Raw genomic sequence first — 18,262 nt, 5'->3', positions numbered from 1 at the left:
ATACAATATCATTCCCTGAAAGGCAAATGACATCACATTTCCCATCAGCTTTAAAAAAATACCACCCATTTACACAGAATTGTATCTGGGTTCACGGTCACAGTGCAAACAGCAAAAATCAACAGTATAAAAGTTGAGAAAAGTATAAAAAAGCAGCAGTAATTAGGTGTTGTCAGGATCATGCCCGAGCACTCACTGTGTGTCCCTCCACAGCCAAACCCAGGTATGGACAAAGAAAAACAAGGTAGGAGCTGTCAAGTGAAAAAAAAAAAGTAAAGCACTTCCTAAAGGATTAAAGCAATTCAGACCTTGATAGTAGTGTTACAAATTTGTAATCTCACTCTCTTCTTAGGTGGCTTTTCCTTTGTTTAAGTTTGATTCAGCTTGGCACTGAACCAGCTGTTATACAAAAAAGCTTCCTGAAACAGGCTGTAACTTTTCCATTAATACTTGATCTATTATGACTCACTTTCTGTTTCTCTGAACTTTATTAAATGTCATTTAACTTATAGCAAAAGTAAGACATGATTTATTTGATTTAAAAAATCTCAAAGTAACTACTGACTTTTTATATTTATAAAAGGAGATTAACCCTCAAATCAATTGATACTTGTCTTCCTTTTGTCCTAGAGATGAAGTTTTGAGAATCATAAATTTTACCAAATTACACAGAAAATTAGCACACGTATTTTAATTCATTAGATAGGATTTTTATATGCTATATGAAAACAAAAAGGCAACACTTTTCCTTTAATTACATTTCTACTGGGATTAAGGTGACAGAATATATAACAGGAGAAGCATAAATAAATATACCACAATCATTGATAATTTAGATGCAAAAAACAGACATAACATAAGCCAAACTCTGCTGAACTTATTGTGCACATAAGACTTACTAGTTGCAAATATTTGCTCCCAAGTGTAGAAAAGGTGCAAAAAGGCTGCAGTAATTAGTGAGAGAATTAGGGTCACCTTCAACTACTGAACTAGATAATTGTTGTATTAGTTGTAAGTTAAAACATGTAAGACACTCAGATAATTTCATCATGCTAAACTCTAGTGTTAATCCCTAAACTACTTACTGCTGTGAGCTTAAAAATATATTCTTCCAGGAAGCATTCCCTTGGTTTTGAATTAAAGTAATTGTGCTATTTAGATGGCTTATAGCTAGGAGAACTTTTTTGGAGCATCTTTAAACCTATAAATACTAATGTTACAGCCTCAGGGCTCTACATTCTCAGCTAATTGTCCCTGCCCATGGCAGGGAGGTTGGAAGTAGATGATCTTGGAAGGTTCCTTCCAACCCAAACCAGTCTGTGATTCTTTCATTAATTAACCAGCATTTGTTGAATTTACATTTGTTTAATTTAATTTATTCTGAACTTTACTAGAAAGCAAGTCTTTGTGTCCTGGAGCTTTGTCTACAAAATCCCTGTGGTCTACATACTTCTATACATGTGGACTGAGAAGAAATAAATAGGAAAGAAAACAGACAAAGTATCTTTTCTGAAGAACTCTAGACCACTGATCTTTGGACAGATAATCCAAGTTGAAATGCACACATATTAAATTACAAACAGCTTTATTTGTCAAAAAGCTGGGGGAGCACAGGAGGCATTAGCCACATTAAATCTCACATTATGTGAGCTCAAAGCACAGAACTCCACAGAAAACATGATAAGCTAAAATCCAAATCCTGTATCTACATTGGGCAAGCACAGGAAGAATTTCCATCACACATCTCAAATCACAGAGATCAATGCTGGATTCTGCTCCTCAATGCATATAAACAAACGCCTGAATGATTAAGATCCCAAGATATCTCAAGTCAACACAGATCTAAGTAAGACCAATACACATCATCTCCTAAAGGTAAACAGCTCGTTTGCATGTTCCAGGCATGTACAGGCACTTCATTTTATTTAAACATCCATCTTTCATCATGAAAGAGCACAAGTATTAATAAAAGGCCAAGATTATTACATGAAGTTAACCTCTAATTTTGTTTATATTTTCCTAATACCCAACCCTCATTTATAGTAACAGCTCAGTAATGAAATGCATTTATGACAACTTTTGGTGACAACACCAATTACTAGGCCAGAGAGGAACAAAGTTAGGATTACATATCCAGAAATAAAGCTTAAATGAAATTTGTAACCACAGGAACTAACTGTGCCTCCAAGAAAAGTTAAATTTAACTAATGTCTGCTGTCAGGCATAAATTAGATACAATTGAATGAAATGAAAAATCTGTTTGATTTTATTGAACTTTTCCCTTTCTTCTTTTTAACCTAGAACATACAGTGTTTCATATTTGAAAGAAACATCTATTTTTTAAATCTGGCAATTCCTGCCAGAGATAGCACTGGTGATAGAAATGGATGGGTGATTTCAGAATAGTTCTATGACTAATCTTTATTACAAATAATATTGAAATATACTCCAACATTCATCTTTTGAGTAAACAATCTCTCATTCAAAAAGCCAGTTTCTGTGTGTGAATAGGTACTGTCAGGCAGCCACTTGAACATCAATACTGGGAAACACAGAGGGATGCTAGCACTAATTACAGAAATCTGGTAAAGGAGGTAGGAAATCACTACCCCTCAAGCACAGCCTTGTGCAGCAGACCAAAACAGTAATCATGATTCATCTTTCATACGTTGTTAATCAATGCACACATGGTCCTAATTTCACACTCCCATGAGGCAAACTGAAGGGACAATTGTTTTTGAACTCTAACATCAAGATGAATAATCAATGTTTATCATACTCATTGCTCAGTAAAACAAGGGTTTTATATTTGACATCTGCTCTTCTTGTTTTAAAGCTTTATTGATGCTTTCGACCAAGTAAAAATATTTTCTATTTCTAGAGTCATCAGTAAAATGATAAATTATCTGTATTATTTAGATGCCTGCATTTTGAATTGCTTTTAAGAGAATATAACAAAATACATAATCCATGTTGATGTTTGCTATATAAATTGTGTGTACTCCATTGACTGCAGAATGAGTTCCAAGCCCTGGGTGGATGGGTTTGTACTGTTATTACTTATAAACTTCATGTGACTGACAACTGCAACCATGCATTTTGTCCAGATTTACCTTTTGATATATATATATGTTCCTGCATTGCATGCACAAATTAGCATTTAAAAGAAAAATCTCAGTGACGCTGAAAAGATAGTTTTAATTTAAGTGAATTAATTAAAGGAGCAACAGATTTCTTGGTGCCTATTTCATATTTTAAAGAGGAACCTAGACTCCTCTAAATAGGCTGGTTTTAATTTCTTTTACTAAGATGACATCTTTTGTGCTTGCTCTAATGTAAGCAACATAATTTACAAGAAGCTACCAGATTTTGGTTGGATTTTTGCTGGTGGCTATTTAGTGTTTCATCTGTAGAGCCACTGCACACAGGTTCAGCTGCAGAGGAGCTGAATGTGTCTTCAGAGCACCTGGAATTTGACCTGAGACATGAAAGACAAAGCACTGCTTTTTCTTCATTGTAAATTATGCATTGGCTGGGAACAAAAACCATCACTTTTGAGCATGAAGGAATGTCATAGAATAAAAGAAGCATTTAGGTTGGAAAATACTTTTGGATCCCTGAGTCCAACCACCAACCCAGCTCTGGCAAACTCACCACTAACCCATGTCCCTCAGTGCCACAACTACACAGCTTTTAAACACCTCCAGAGATGGTGACTCCACCACTGACCAGGGCCAATGACTGACAACTCTTCTGGTTTAGAAGCTTTCCCTCATACCCAAACAGAATCTTCCCTGGCATAACTTGAGGCTGTTTCCTCTGGTCCTGTGACTTGTTACCTGGAGGAAGAGACTGACCACACCTGGCTACAATCTCCTTTCAGGTGTTGTAGAGTGATAATGTCCCCCCTGAGCCTCCTTTTCTAAAGGTTAAACACCCCCAGTGCCCTCAGCTTCTCCTCATCAGACTTGTGCTCCAGCCCCTCCAGCAGCTTCCTTGTCCTTCTCCGGACACACTGCAGCCCCTTTTCTTGTAGAGAGGGGCCAAAAATCCCCGATTATCCTGTCATTGGAGCTGGTTACCTGGATCTTCCCTAACACATCCTTGCCAACAATCAGCCTGTCATGTACAAAGATCCCAGTTTTTCTTCCATGCTGCTTGTGAAAATTCAGTGGTCAATCTCCAGGTGGTAGCACATTACTTGTACACAATTGTCCCTTAGGTTGTCTGGTAGATCAATCAGGCCCTTCCTCTGATCTGGAAGGGCCCTTTTTTCATGTGAACATTCTTTAAGTTTTGATTTTTCCCAGCACAGCTCAGCCTTCCAGGGAGTAGATGTCTGGTGACCAGAGGCAGGCACAAAACACATCCCTTTGTTTTAGAACTGTCAGGCATGTTCACATCTACCATATTCCTTCTCCATCTCCCAGAATACAGCTTTTTACCCCAATTTGAGCCCTATGACTTGGAAACACGTTATGAAGCATCCATACTAGCCTTTATTAAAAAATGTGCTAACTGATTTAACCAACAGTCAAAACCTTCTAAGTAAGAAATTCAAAACCAGGACCATGTAGATGCCCCAGAGTGAGATATTAAATTATATAATATATTGCAAAGTGAGTTATAATCGAGGTGTAGCAAAAAAAAGCCATTTTAGGTAAGAATCTGTGAGATAAAACTTACTTGGAAGAGTAACATGTAATACTTATTTTCCTAAACCAAACACAAGGAACTCATACTCCCCTTGAGTTGTCCTGACCTTTTGTGATCATTAGATATCTCAATGACATTATCCATGGTTTTATGGTTGACTTCCCGTATTTTGTAATTACATTTTGTCCGAACAATCCTTCTGCCACTTCAATGATGTGTTATTCTCAAGGTTCTCCTATCAAGAAAGGATATTGAATTGAACAGCTGCTGGCTTAAATCCCACCAGAGATGGAGGTGGTCCAGAAAGGTATTCATGGATACTCATTTCATGGATTTGGGGGTTTTTGAGGTGAAACATGCTGGCTGAAGAGCACGAGCCACAGCATATCCCATCTGAACAAAAGAAAACAGAAAACCAAGCAAACCAAACCAGTAAAAATGCCTTTTCATTATGCCCCACTCCTGCCTGGTTTAGCTTCTATTTACAAAAGGCAGCATGGGAGGTTATCTTACACATTAGTTTGTCTGACAGAGAATTGAGAAACCATCGTAAGGAGAAACACTACAAGAAGTATTTGCAGCACAACTCTTCAGACACAACACGGCTCCAGGCAGTTGTTCACTGAAATTATGTGAATTGGCTTCTTTAAGGAACAGGCAGTTATTAGGGGCACAACTTAACAACAAAGGAAGCAAGTTTAACCTATACTGTTCACCACCTACCATGAAAATCTTAAATCTCTGAGTCAAACTCAGGAATGTAATGCAGCAAAGCGCGGCATAGAATGGGCAGTACCAGCTCTGATTTCTCTCATGCAATTTGAAAGTTTGCCTAAGAAGTTTTCTATTGTTTGCATTGACACAGTTTATTTTTTTCCAACATTCCTGTGCAAATTATGTTTGGTAAATTAAAAGCATTCTAAAAACAAACAAAAACGCCCCAGAAGTTAACAGAATAAATATTTTCAAACAAAGCCCATTTCCCACAAACAATACTGAAATGTGCTGGTCTAAGGATATTTGGACAAAAACCAAAAGTCTGTAGCTAAAGCAGTGTTCTCTTAACTGTGGGACATGACCCCTGGCAGGAGAATTCCGAGAAAAGACGAGGTGTTTGGGAAGGGGAAGAAAAAGCAATGCCAAGACAGGTGCAGGAGTGGTGATTACAACTGGGAAGGAAGGGGGCTACAAATGGTAAAGCTGCTTTTAGAGGGACCCAAGACAAATTAGTTTGAGAAACACTGACTCACGCTGTAAACAACAAACAGAATAACACATATCTGAAATAAAGGAGGAGAAATTAATGAAACCTATAATGGATTTTTATTGCTTAACATACTGCACAGCATACTGTAAAATCAGCAAGCTGACTATTCCAGTCAAAGAATATCTTTCTTCTTCTGGTAGGAAGTTATCCACAACCTCAGTAAGCCCACAGGGTTCCTCACACTTAAGAGGAATGATTGCATGAGCGCTGGATTTTTGCTTATGCCCAAGCACTTCTAAACTAACCTGTCCACGAAACAATTAAACAATCTATTTTCATTCATTTTATTGTTTGTGCACTTACTGTGCACACAGAGCCATAAGCTGAGAGGAACAGTCTGTGTCTCACAAAGATGTTCAAACACAGTTAGAAGACAAACAAGAAAAGGTTTCAAGAAGTGACTGAAGCATGAGAGATCAAATGGATATATATTATTTATATTAATATGTCCATAATAGATATGGGTATGTTCATTCATTCATTTTGCATATCACATTGAGAAATGATGTGGCTTTCAGAGGACAAAACATCAGGGGAAAAGAAAAAAAACCCAAAACTTCAGAGTTACAAATTGTATCTTTCAAGATTTTTTGCAAATAAAAGTTTGCAGCTGCTCCTAAATGAGTTAAGTATTTGCAAGCGAGACAGATCCAAAAAGGAAGTCTTTGCCTTTAAAGCTGAGCAAAGGCAATGGCACCTGGAAAACAATTAAAGGAGCTTATTTCCAAAATCATAAATGGCTCCCAAATAATCTTTTGCTGCCAGATTCCTACCTTTCAATCTGGAAACTCCCAGCACAAGCTCTTTGTTTGATTTCAGGTTTCATCCAAATGAACAGAAAACCTGTACAAGTAACTAGCACTGACTTCATAGGTTCAGTTTTAAGCTTCAGCCAGAACACAATTCACAATTATGACTAATTCAGGGTGGGTTTTTTACTCTTCATTTCTCAATAAAATGCCAAAGTGCACACACACAAAATCCCTCTAAAAATTCTGTGGGAAACTGTCATCAAATCAGGATTAACTGCTTTATTCATAACTGCTTAACCTAAAAAAAATTCTAATTTGAAATTTACTGCAATTTTGGACATTTTTATTGCAAACAACCTCAAAGTAAGCAGACTACAAATACTCTGTTTGCAGTACAGGGTGAGTTTATCCAATTTGTAACTTCTGAAAATGATAAGAACAGCTGCTTGCAAGGAAATCTTTAAAGCAGAACATCACATGAAGGCTGGAATGTGAAAAATTTGACATAGCACATCTATTTTGTCTTGGTGTATTCAGACAGTGTCTTCCCCCTAGATCCTTCTCCTGTATTATTTGAAAGTCACTGAAATTCTTTAAGAGTTTGCTGTCAGAAAATATGCATATTCTTAGAAAGTTCACTTTAATTCTTACTGACATGAATGAAACATACAGGCACAACTACAGAAAGTATTACATATTCACAAGAGACCTTGACTGCAAAGAATATTAATGTACATTGGTTTTGTAGGACCAACATATAAATAGACCAAAGCCTTGGCTCAGGAGGATATGGTGGCAAGGTAATTTAGCAGTAACTGCACTGATTAAAGTACCACAGAACTCATAAAACTTTTAAAGTAGACAGGATTTGGGATTCTTCCATCTTAATCCCTCCCTTTGAAATAACAATTATTTTGGACATAGAAACCTATTCTTAGGGATTTAGAAACACACAATTGTTTAGAAACACACACTCATCCATGAGAATTTAAAACTGAATTCATAAGCAGTATGGTTCTAGTCCAGAAATAACCAATGATTTATTCGCCAACCCCCCACATTCTAGCTTTAAAGAATCATTCACCATTCACCCAATAGTATTTTTAATATCTCACATGAAACTCATTTTTACAGGAGATGAAGCAAAAAACCATCTTTCTTTAAAATAACACAAGCATCTCCTCCCAAAGTTCCCATCCTTGTGAGCTACAGAACTTAAAAAGCCTTGGGCAATGAGAAGCCAGGACTTGAAATGTGATAGGCATCTACTCAGCTGGAATGAAAAGGCGCCTTTGGCACTAAGTTCACCAGCAGGAGGGACACAAGAAGTGCCACATTTATTCCATACACAGATGTTATACAATCTGCTCATCAGAAGTGAGGGGCAGATTGCTGCAGTTCCAGAACACACGAGCATGATGACTGTTCCAGACTTTTTTACTGTGGGTGAGTAGAAAAAAACAAGCCATAAAAATGGAGGGGCCATTATGTCAAACACAATGACTAAAAATACTTTTTGGTTAGAAGTAAATGTTCTTGTACATCAACTGTGCTAATAAAATCAATTACCTTTCCCTACAAATCCGCTCCTAGGAAGAAATCAAGTACTCCTCCCTTTCTTCCCTTCCCTCAGTTAATGGACAAGCTGCAGAAGCTGCTTCCTGCAGGCAGACTCAAGCCTCAGTTGTGCTGCCCTTCCTTCAGCTGTGTTATAGGGACAGGCTTTGATTCCTTTGCTGCTGCACTTTGTTACTCCCACCTCCCCAAAATCTCTGCCATGTGAGATTCTTACTGCTGAACTACGCACTTTTAGGAAATAATTCCTTCTCAAAGCCTCTGTCTAGTCCAGGTCCACAGAGGAGATGACAATTACTCCACAGATTAAGCAGTAATGCATTCAAGAGAGAGGATTAGAAGGTCCAGTGCTTGCTGTGTACTGATGATCCACATGGCTGAACTTCAGAGACACAGGCAGATACATCTGGTGGCTGCAGATTGAAAGCTTTGGCTGCCAGGGAATTTATACACCCCTGGTTACCCTCTATGGAGTACAGCCATCATATCTGCAGCCAAAAAAACTCCATTTGGAAGTGTCAGAAACATACACAAAGCTGCACAAAACACTTCTTGCTCACCTGAAGGATACTTGGAAGAAGTAGTAGTAAAATACTCCAACTACACCAGCACGTCTCTGCAGGCAAACTGGAGGTTCCCCACTTACAGACAAGTAGGAAAAGCTGCACCAAATAATCAACACCAGGAATTTGAACACAACAAAACAAAAGCATCCAAAACATAGTTTTCTGAGGAAACATTCCTGAGAATGTTTCTGAGAACTGCCAACCTCGAATGAAGTTCACCTCGTGATTCAACCCCTTCTTTACACAGAATAGTTTCTGCCATCAGGATTGTTGAGGCTTTTCACAATGAAAAGAAGGATGAAGAGAAGACAGAATACATTCCAATTTTCCTGTGTGCTCATCCATCTTCAGTACTTGGATTCAAAAAGCATTAAGCATTGCTAAATTTTAGTGTTGGAAAAAAAACCCAGGGAAATAAATGTGTGTTAAGTATTTCTGTACTGGCAAACTCTTTAGGCATTCTGTACTATCAAGTCTCATGCAGTATTTAACTACTTAAAAAGGGAACCTAGATACAATATTTAAAAGAGAGATTTAAGGTTTGAAATGGTACTGAAACTCCAGTCTGACTGCATTCAGTTTCCACGAATGAAAATCACACCCTATGGATATCACACTTTATAACACACTTGATCAAGCTGAACACTTTAAGAGATGCATTTTTCCTAAATATTTCATGTTAAGTGCTTTTGAAAGGTGGCCAAAGCAAAGGTTACACATCCTATCTGTACAGTACATGGCCAGTTCCTACTGCCCTTTTCATGCTAATTAATACAGCACTTGACATGAAATGTGATAGCTGCTAAAACACTGCCACAACCTGTACCACAGCCTGCTTGGGCTTTAAATTACTTCATTAGTGCCACTTGATTAACTACTATTTAAGCTCTTGTGAGATTTTCGTTCTAAATCTTTCTCTAGAACCTTGGAACACTTTTTGTTCTTGTATTACTGGTTAAAATTGATGTATGACTAAAAAACCAAACTAAACCAAAAACTCCCACAAACCCACGGCAAAGAACATCTGTATCTTGAGAACATTTAATTTTTCAGTCAAATCAGATTTTTTGAAATTATAAATATCAATACTCACTAATAAATAATAATAATAGGAAATCATCCAGTGGGAAGAATTACAGGAACCCTAAAATCAAATGCCTGAGGTGCACATGCAGGCTTGGCATATGGATCTGTTCTGTCATGGCCTACTCTGACATGATGCAGGAAAGGTACAAAGTCCATTTAGCCTCAGGAAAAATACCCCTGCTGTGCTGCACTAAAGAAATACCTCTAGTTTCCACACAAGCAGCACCAATAAGATCCAGACTCATTCCACACTGTCCTCACAAGTCAGAGGAACCTGAAAGGAGGGTATCCTAAACTGTAATTTTGCCCATCTCACTAAAATTATAAATACATAGAAATAAAAAAAAAATCCTTTTAGAATCCTACATCAAGCACGTGAGCTGTTCAAATGAACACAGCACACAGCATAAGGAGAGGCAGGTTTCAGTTCATGCCCTTCAATGATACTCACAGTAACTAACAGGTTTCACAATGAATCCTTAGATTAAACTTTTCTTGTGTTTAAAAGGAAGGAGTGCTTTGGTTTTGCATACATATTTAATTAATTATTTTTTAGCCTACGTATCAGATAATAAAACTCTTCCAAACTGTCCAAATTAAGTAATAAATCCTGATGCTATTAAGGCTTGTTTCCTATTCTGTGTTCCTGCAAAGCTGAAAAAAATTCCACACACCTGAATAGTTTACTTGATGTACAGTTGAGTATTTCAGGATGTTAATACATGATAAAGATAAAAATTTAAATCTTTTTTTTCTGCTGGTTTTCATGATCCCTGGACAAACATGTCCATTTAAAATGCAGTTATTTGAAACACTTCAAATACTTTTAAACGTAGAGCTGTTTAAGTACTACTTAACACATGAAAAACACACCAAAATGCCAACCTGACTGCTTGAAGTTTCCATTAATAAAGTTACAATCCATGGATCTCACACCTTATAATACATTTGAAGAGGAGACAACCTGAAGAAATGCACTGAGCTGGAAGAACCCAACCAACACACAAGAATTCACACTCTTAAAAACCCAGCCAATTACAAACACAAAGCTCGGAGACTTTGAAGCAATTTGGCCACTGCACAGCAACTCATCAAATCGTTGCTTACTTGGCACGTAGAGGTGCCTGAATATACCTGAAAATACATTCCTACTGTTCCTTCTGCCTTGAAAAGGTTAGGCATCGAGACTGAAATAAAGAAAATATGTGACATTACTAAGCAGTATCTTCACACAAAATACTATAAAGCAAAAAAACATATTGGAAAAAGCTTATACTCTTCTTAAATACTTCTATTACATGGGTATTCACGGTGATTTTTCTGAAATCAGACACTTTCACCATAGACCATAGACTGAAGCAATTTGAAATGGAAATATTTCCTGTCCACTCACTGCCAGTTTCTGTTCCCAGAGTGATATAACAGATGACATCCAATACAATAAATTCTTTTATTAACCATAAATTTGAGCCTGCTTTAGGGATTTGAAGTGTTCAGTTTCATGCTGAAAAAATGTAATGTTATCCACAGACCATCAGCATGTGTAACAAAAACAGAGCCACAGGTTATGTGACTTTGATCAAATTATGACAAAATTTCATCTGAATTTAAAAATACTTGAAAAAGCATTTACACTAATTGTTTAACCTCTTATTTTTAAAGATCCATGCATACTAACTGATCTTTTTCTGCAGGAAGGAATCACTTCTAAGAAATAAAGTCTCTTTACAGAATGACAATGAACAAGTTGTCTTCTAGCACTCATTTAAGAAGCAGAATGCAATGTAAGTTTTAAGACAGCAGTGAAATACAGATTAAAAAGTTAAATTGAACCTGTGTTTCTCTCAAACTTTCACTTGACTTCTTTCTATCAACATTAAATTTAACACACATACAGCTCATCTGAAAACACTGAACAGGAAAACATAAAATACAATCACGTTATTGTAGTAAATTGAGAAGTAGATCCAAAGATCATCAAATTTCACTTCCAGTAGAAATGATAACTTATAACAGGAACACTTATTGGACATAATTGTAAAATGTAAACATGGAAACAAGTGGTTTTTTCGTTGCAGTAAAACCTAACCACAGTGGGAGGAGAGGGAGGAATCACACCTATAACTCCAAGTCAGCTTGCCACAGACAAGCACATAGATAAACTACTGGAGTTTGCATACTGGAGCTTCACTGGTTGAATGGAATATAATAAACAATAACTAAAACATGTAAACCAAATGCAATGTGGTTACCCTGAGCAATCATCATCCACAGCTACCAGCATTCTTAGGCAACATTGGGTGTTATTCTAGCACTTCTTTGGGGCTTTGATGCCTACATTTACTGCCAGAAGGTAATAAAAAGAAACTTCTGTCATTGCAGCTCATTCTTTAGAGAGATGAATGTCCCATTTTCAAACCTCTGCATGACATTTCACAGCCAGCAGTCCTTAATGAAAATGAACCCCAAAAGTGAATGGCATGATTAGTGAATTACTCTTACAAATGCAGCTATATGGAGAAACCTAAGCTACCCCAACTTGCATTATTCCTAACTAATGAATAAAAGATAAAGGTTTTGTTTCCTTTGATGTTGTGAAGAAGCATGGAAAAATAACTTTTCACCTGTTAAGGGTCTGGCTGAGTTAGGTGTTTGTTTTTTCTTTTTGTTTCTTATTTTAACTCTTTTCGTAGTTAACCTATTACTCCTGTCAGAAGGTAAACTAAGCTAATCATTAAACACCAGGAACATAATTTGCTCAAAACAGCGAATTAAACAATAAAGCAAAGTTTTAACTATGCAACAGACAATTTTACTGGTTCTTTGAAAAGTATCTTAGCTAAACTTTTTGTAGTCAACAACAGAAAAAGCAAAACCTTAGATATTCTTTCACAAAAAAAGGATCGGGCTATATATCTGACCCTTTCTCCTTTTGGGTCTGTTAACACTTGCTTTGTGAAGCAGTACCAGGATACCTCAGATAAAATTTTGACAGAGTAAACAGAATGAAAGCTCCTTATAATGGGAAATAATCCTTAACTGTACTCCCTAACTACACAAATTTGCTCATAGATACTGTATTAATAAGAGACACTGTCTTCAGAGCAAGATAAGAAATGGAGAGAGTTAATAAGACCCCCACTGGGTCATTCTGTAATTTTAGTGGTAATCTGTCCAAATTCCATTCACAAACTATAGGCTGGATGGTGAAGTGCCCCCCTTGGGTTACAAACGAATATACCACTCTTCATTTCCTGGCAGGAAGGGTTGTATAGCGTTACCGTGAGCTCTGTATTCCACCACGGACTTGGCTGCATTTCAACAGATGCTGAAGTGATTTCTGAAACATTATCATCTTCTTTCTTGTGAAAAACTTACTGTTAAAAAATGCTCACATGAAAAATCTTCAATACTTTATATGCTCATTATACTAACCTCAACCTCTTTTGGTGAGACACCTTTTAAAAAGTTATCTAAATTAACACAATTCAAGGGTGGGAATTTTAAAAGCATCTGAATAGTTACATGGAACACTGGGCCTAATCACAAAATTAGCTTGGGGATTTCCTGACTCCCCTGTCCAGTTCCTCCGCCTCCACGCTGTAGTTCACCAATTCTGAACATATACTTAATATAACTGCATGGGGGCTTCATTTTCTCCACGTCACTGAAATTACTCCAGTTGTGAAAAGGGGAAAAAACAAAACAAAAAAAGTAGGGATACTTTCAATTCAAATTGCTTTAATAATGCGATTTACATTGCAGCTCACAAATAGGCGCACTAAAGCAGGTGAGGAGGGAAGGGCAAACACCAACACCAAAGTGGGAGGAAACAGATGGGAGTGAGAATTTCACTAACCAGCTTCACTGCTGAGTCAATATAAAACATAACTACACCCCTGAGCCACAAAAGAGAACAAATCCCATTGAAAGTTAATAGGAGTTAGGGCACTCCATCCTTTTTCAGAATCCCACTCCGAGCTTCTAAGGATCTTCTCACACTTCTAGGGTGAAGCTTAAATCACTCATTTATACCCCATATCTCTCAAACTTCAAGGGCAAGCCCAGCACAAGCTTGAAAACTTTGCCAAAAAGGTTTGCAATTCAGCAATGTCCCCTTCCCACACCATATTCAAAGTTCATCCAGACAGAGCACTCTTTATGCTCAGCATAAATTGCACAAGTTGCGAGTTTCAACTTCTGTCCTCATTTTGTTACTACTGCCTGCAACTGGGGCAAGCCTGGACAGGAAGATAAAACTGATTCCCATAGAAACTGCAGGAACAGGAAGCAGTGCAGGCAGGCTTTACAAGGGCTGTGAGACAAGATACAGACTGGCACCTCAATAGCTCAGACAGAGGAAATGAATGGAATTTTCATTGGCTGGGCAGCCATAACCAAAGGTGCTCTGGTACACTTGAGGGGGGAGAAAAAAAATCACAGAATCATTAAGGTTGGAATCAAGGAAGTTATTCCTGTGGGATAAACAAAGATACAACTTTACAGTGCGCTCCCAACTGTGCAAGAATACACTACATGGGTTGTTCCAGGATACACCAATGCAACACTACGACTGTAGACAGCAATTATCAACAAAGCCTAAGCAGCAGAAATTGCCCTGCCAGCCACTGCTCTGGGTCAGCCGGGCCCCCCCAGTCCTGCTCCTGCTGTTGAGCTCCCTGGCTCCACATTAGGGTGGCTCTGAGCAGCACTGCCCCTGCTGAGATCATCACCCAAACCCTCCTCACATGGGATGCACTGGGGAAGGGATGTGCACGGTGAACTTGTGATCTCCTTCAGCAGGTAGGAACATCCCCATAAACACAAAAAAGCAGCCAGAGGAGAGAGGCTTGTACTCCCCAGCTCTTGCATGAAGTCAGTCCCAGCAGCCCAGGGCTGGGCAATCACACAGCATCACGCCACTTCAAGTATGAAAGAAAATCACATCAAAATGGAAGTCAAAGTGTTGCCACTGATTTTAACAGGTAGGGTTTTAGCTCTTTAAACAAAACAGCCCAATAAAACCAGAAACAAATCCCTTAGTTTTCCATGTTTGAAAGGAAAACAGACTGGGGAGCTGTCTGTACAAGCAGATGACAGAGGCCTGTTTGGAGTTTGCTTAAATCACTGTATAATAAAAAAAGATAATGTGACTATTTTAAGTTGTATTTTTTAATGCTTTCTGATTCCAGGCCAGTCACACCTGGAATTACATATGTTTAACTGAGCAGCTGATAACTTACAATTTTAACAATTTCAAAGATTAACTGTTTGGACCTAAACATTCTCATATTATGCTTTTCTATGAGCTAAACTAACTTCACATATAATTTTATTTGGGGGGAAAAAAAAAAATCATTCTCTTCCAGCCTGTAAAATGAAGGTTTTAAAAAGGAGACTTTCACAAATCAGATTACTCTTCAGTATTTTACATACAAATAGCTGAAACTAAACTTCATTATAGATAAGCAAACACAGAACAAATCTTCTTTCATGAATACCAGAATTCAACCCAGCAGCCTGGAGATCCTCTTGGAGTTCCTTAACTTTTAGATGAAAATATTAGAAAACATATGGAAATATTTTTATGCTATAATTACAAAACTCAGGAAAATAAGTTTATTTTATAAAGGTAGGGTGAACTTTAAGCAACAATACGAGTTTGAGATTCCCATGGAGAACTAAAATCCCCCATTTGAAAATACAAAGCAAAGTTAATTAGAAAACACAGTTTGAGCAAAGAGGGCCCTTGCAAAGAGTTCTTAGAAAGGATCACCTTGAATGTGTTTGATGCTGAGGCGACACCATAACTTTTCTTCACACAAAAGCAGTCATCTACAGAGCACAACCAGATGTTAAGTTTTCTTTTCTTAGTTTCTGTAAACCTCTGTGACCTCCCTCAAATTAAAAAAGGGAATAGCATTTTTAAAGCCACAGGAGCTATCATTAGTGAAGCATTCTAAGGATTTTCATTAATTCATAGCCAGCCAACCAGGAATTTTCCCACAGCCGTATACAAAAAAAGTCAGGGAAGTCATTGATTGCTTGGTTGGATTTGAATGTAGTCAGAAGTAAGATCAGAAATACCTAGTCCCTCCCACTGATATAAGAGTGAAGAACATAGGCAAGGTCAGAAATTAAAATCCAAGTCTGCCCACCAACCATGAGGAAAATCCAGCAGGGCCATATAACAGGGGGTATAGAAATGGTTATTACACCCAATTTTGTGAGATAAAGGATCATATGGATAGATCATTACAAATCAATCATTTGGACACCTTAAAGCCCAGAATGTGCAGCTCCAAGCAGATCTGCAGGCCTATCATGTCCTTCAGACAGCAGCCTCAAGATCTGATTGATGTTGCCCAGTTGTTGGTGTAATACCCACCGTTCACAGCAACTCATGTCCCGATACAAACTTTGAGTTGGGGCCCTTTGAACTCCACACGCTCCAGAACAATCTCTTATTGTTCCTGGGAACCCAGGGCTCAGCACAGAAGGAGCTCCTACTTTCAGTGTGAGATCCTCTGAATACAAAGGCTGGAGAAACCAGAAGAACAGATTCCAGCAGCGCTGCCCTCCAAGTGCCCGCACTGCCCTCGGCACTGCTGCAGCTCTGCAACGTGTCCAGGGAAAGGAGGAGGTCTGGGAGAGCTGCGGGCTCACTCACTCCATGCTGCCAGCAAAAGGTGCATCAGTCAACACAGAGGGCAGCACTTGACAGGCACCTCTGTGTGCCAACAGATCACCAAGAGGTACAAATTGGATTCAGGTTAGTCATAGACACACAACTCTGGTTCTCCTGAATCAACCAGAATGCACATCTCAAGAGTTTATGCTTTCAGGTGTGACACCTGATGTAGCATGAAATCTCCTAGGACAAAGCCACCTCTCACATTTATTTGGGCACACTGGAGTATGAATGATGTGCCCCAAAAGCAGATTTACTCTCTTGCTGAATAACAGCCCAAGGAGGAATAATAAAAATAGGATGTCTGGAACAATTCTTGTAGTGACATAATATTGTACCAGCTTCCAAGTGAGAGAATTTCAGAGAATACAGTATCTCCTGGAACATGTGCTGATGCCTGATAAAACTCTAACCCAAGCCTTAATTATTTTTAATAATCAAATCAAACTTTGGGAGAACAAATCCCTACCTGCACACTTGATTTTCCTCACACTCTTGGAATCTACCATACAGAGGTGAGAGGAGGAGAACAATGCTGCCACTTGTACCTTTAAAATCCAGAAATGATGTCTTAGACATGATGCTGAAAGTACAGTTTACTAAGTGAAATAGGTTGAAGTGTGTTAAAATACACATTTATACCCTGGTTTGGCTGGCAGAATTTTGGTTAACCAGAGTGGTAATACCTGTGTTTCTGTTGTTTGAATACTGCAATGAGCCTGTCCATTACTGGCATAATCCTGTATTCACTACTTTACCAAGAATACATCTGGTCAAAGTCTTTATGACAAAATCACATCGAAATATTGGGTGTCAGGATGTGCCACTCCTGTTGAGGAGAGCTGGAGAGGACAAATAGGACGGTGAAACAATTACAAAATACTATATGCATGAAAGGGTAAAATCCTTTTTCAAGTTTGCACTTAAATTTTGACCCTTAAATAAAGTCTCACATTACCATAATCTAAAATTAAGTACTTCAGATGTACTGATCTGTTGATTATTTTAAGTTATTGTAACTTACACTTTCATTCAATCCTTTGTTATAATTAATATAGAGATAAGGATATAAAAAATAAGCATTCATGTAACTCATACTACTTTTATGTGGTTTTTCCCAGGTATGATGTATTAATGCGTAACATTCCTTTTTAAATGTAAAAACAACAATAGGAACATCAGCACTAACCTCAACTTCTAGAAAAATGTATTTCAAATACACCTCATTATAATGGTAGCAGTATATATAAAACTAAAGCAATATACTTGAAACAATTTTTACTTTCAAAAACTAAAAATGGTATTCAAGCTTAGCAGTTCTGCAGTAATACTTCACACTCCTCTTGTTTGCTTCTAAAAACACATGCTAAATTTATGGGTAAAATTCAGCCTTTGAGCATAATTAAGCAGGCAAGTTCACATCAAAGCTTTGTTTCATCATCTTTAGACTGATCTGTTGGAAAAGACAGCTGGTCCTTATTACACACCCTTTAAATGTTGCAGTTTTAATTAAGTAACATCCATGTTACATTAACATTACCAAATAATTAACTAAAGAAAAGCTAGTATAATCTAATTGTGACAACTTAACATTCTTTCACCAGTGGACTATACAGTATTAATCTATTAAAGGAGAATTTGTTCTTAAATAAATGTCTCAAGATTTTAA

General features: G+C 37.7%; 1 protein-coding gene across 1 annotated transcript in view; it reads right to left on the bottom strand.

The window, feature by feature from the left end:
• Nucleotides 1-18,262, bottom strand: part of IL17RD (interleukin 17 receptor D) — a 43,594-nt gene that overhangs the window by 20,528 nt on the left and 4,804 nt on the right. The gene's annotated exons all lie outside the window — the stretch shown is intronic.

Source organism: Corvus hawaiiensis, chromosome 11 (assembly GCF_020740725.1).
Source record: "Corvus hawaiiensis isolate bCorHaw1 chromosome 11, bCorHaw1.pri.cur, whole genome shotgun sequence".
NCBI classification, from domain to species: Eukaryota; Metazoa; Chordata; class Aves; order Passeriformes; family Corvidae; genus Corvus; species Corvus hawaiiensis.
This window is presented reverse-complemented; position numbering and strand designations above follow the sequence as displayed.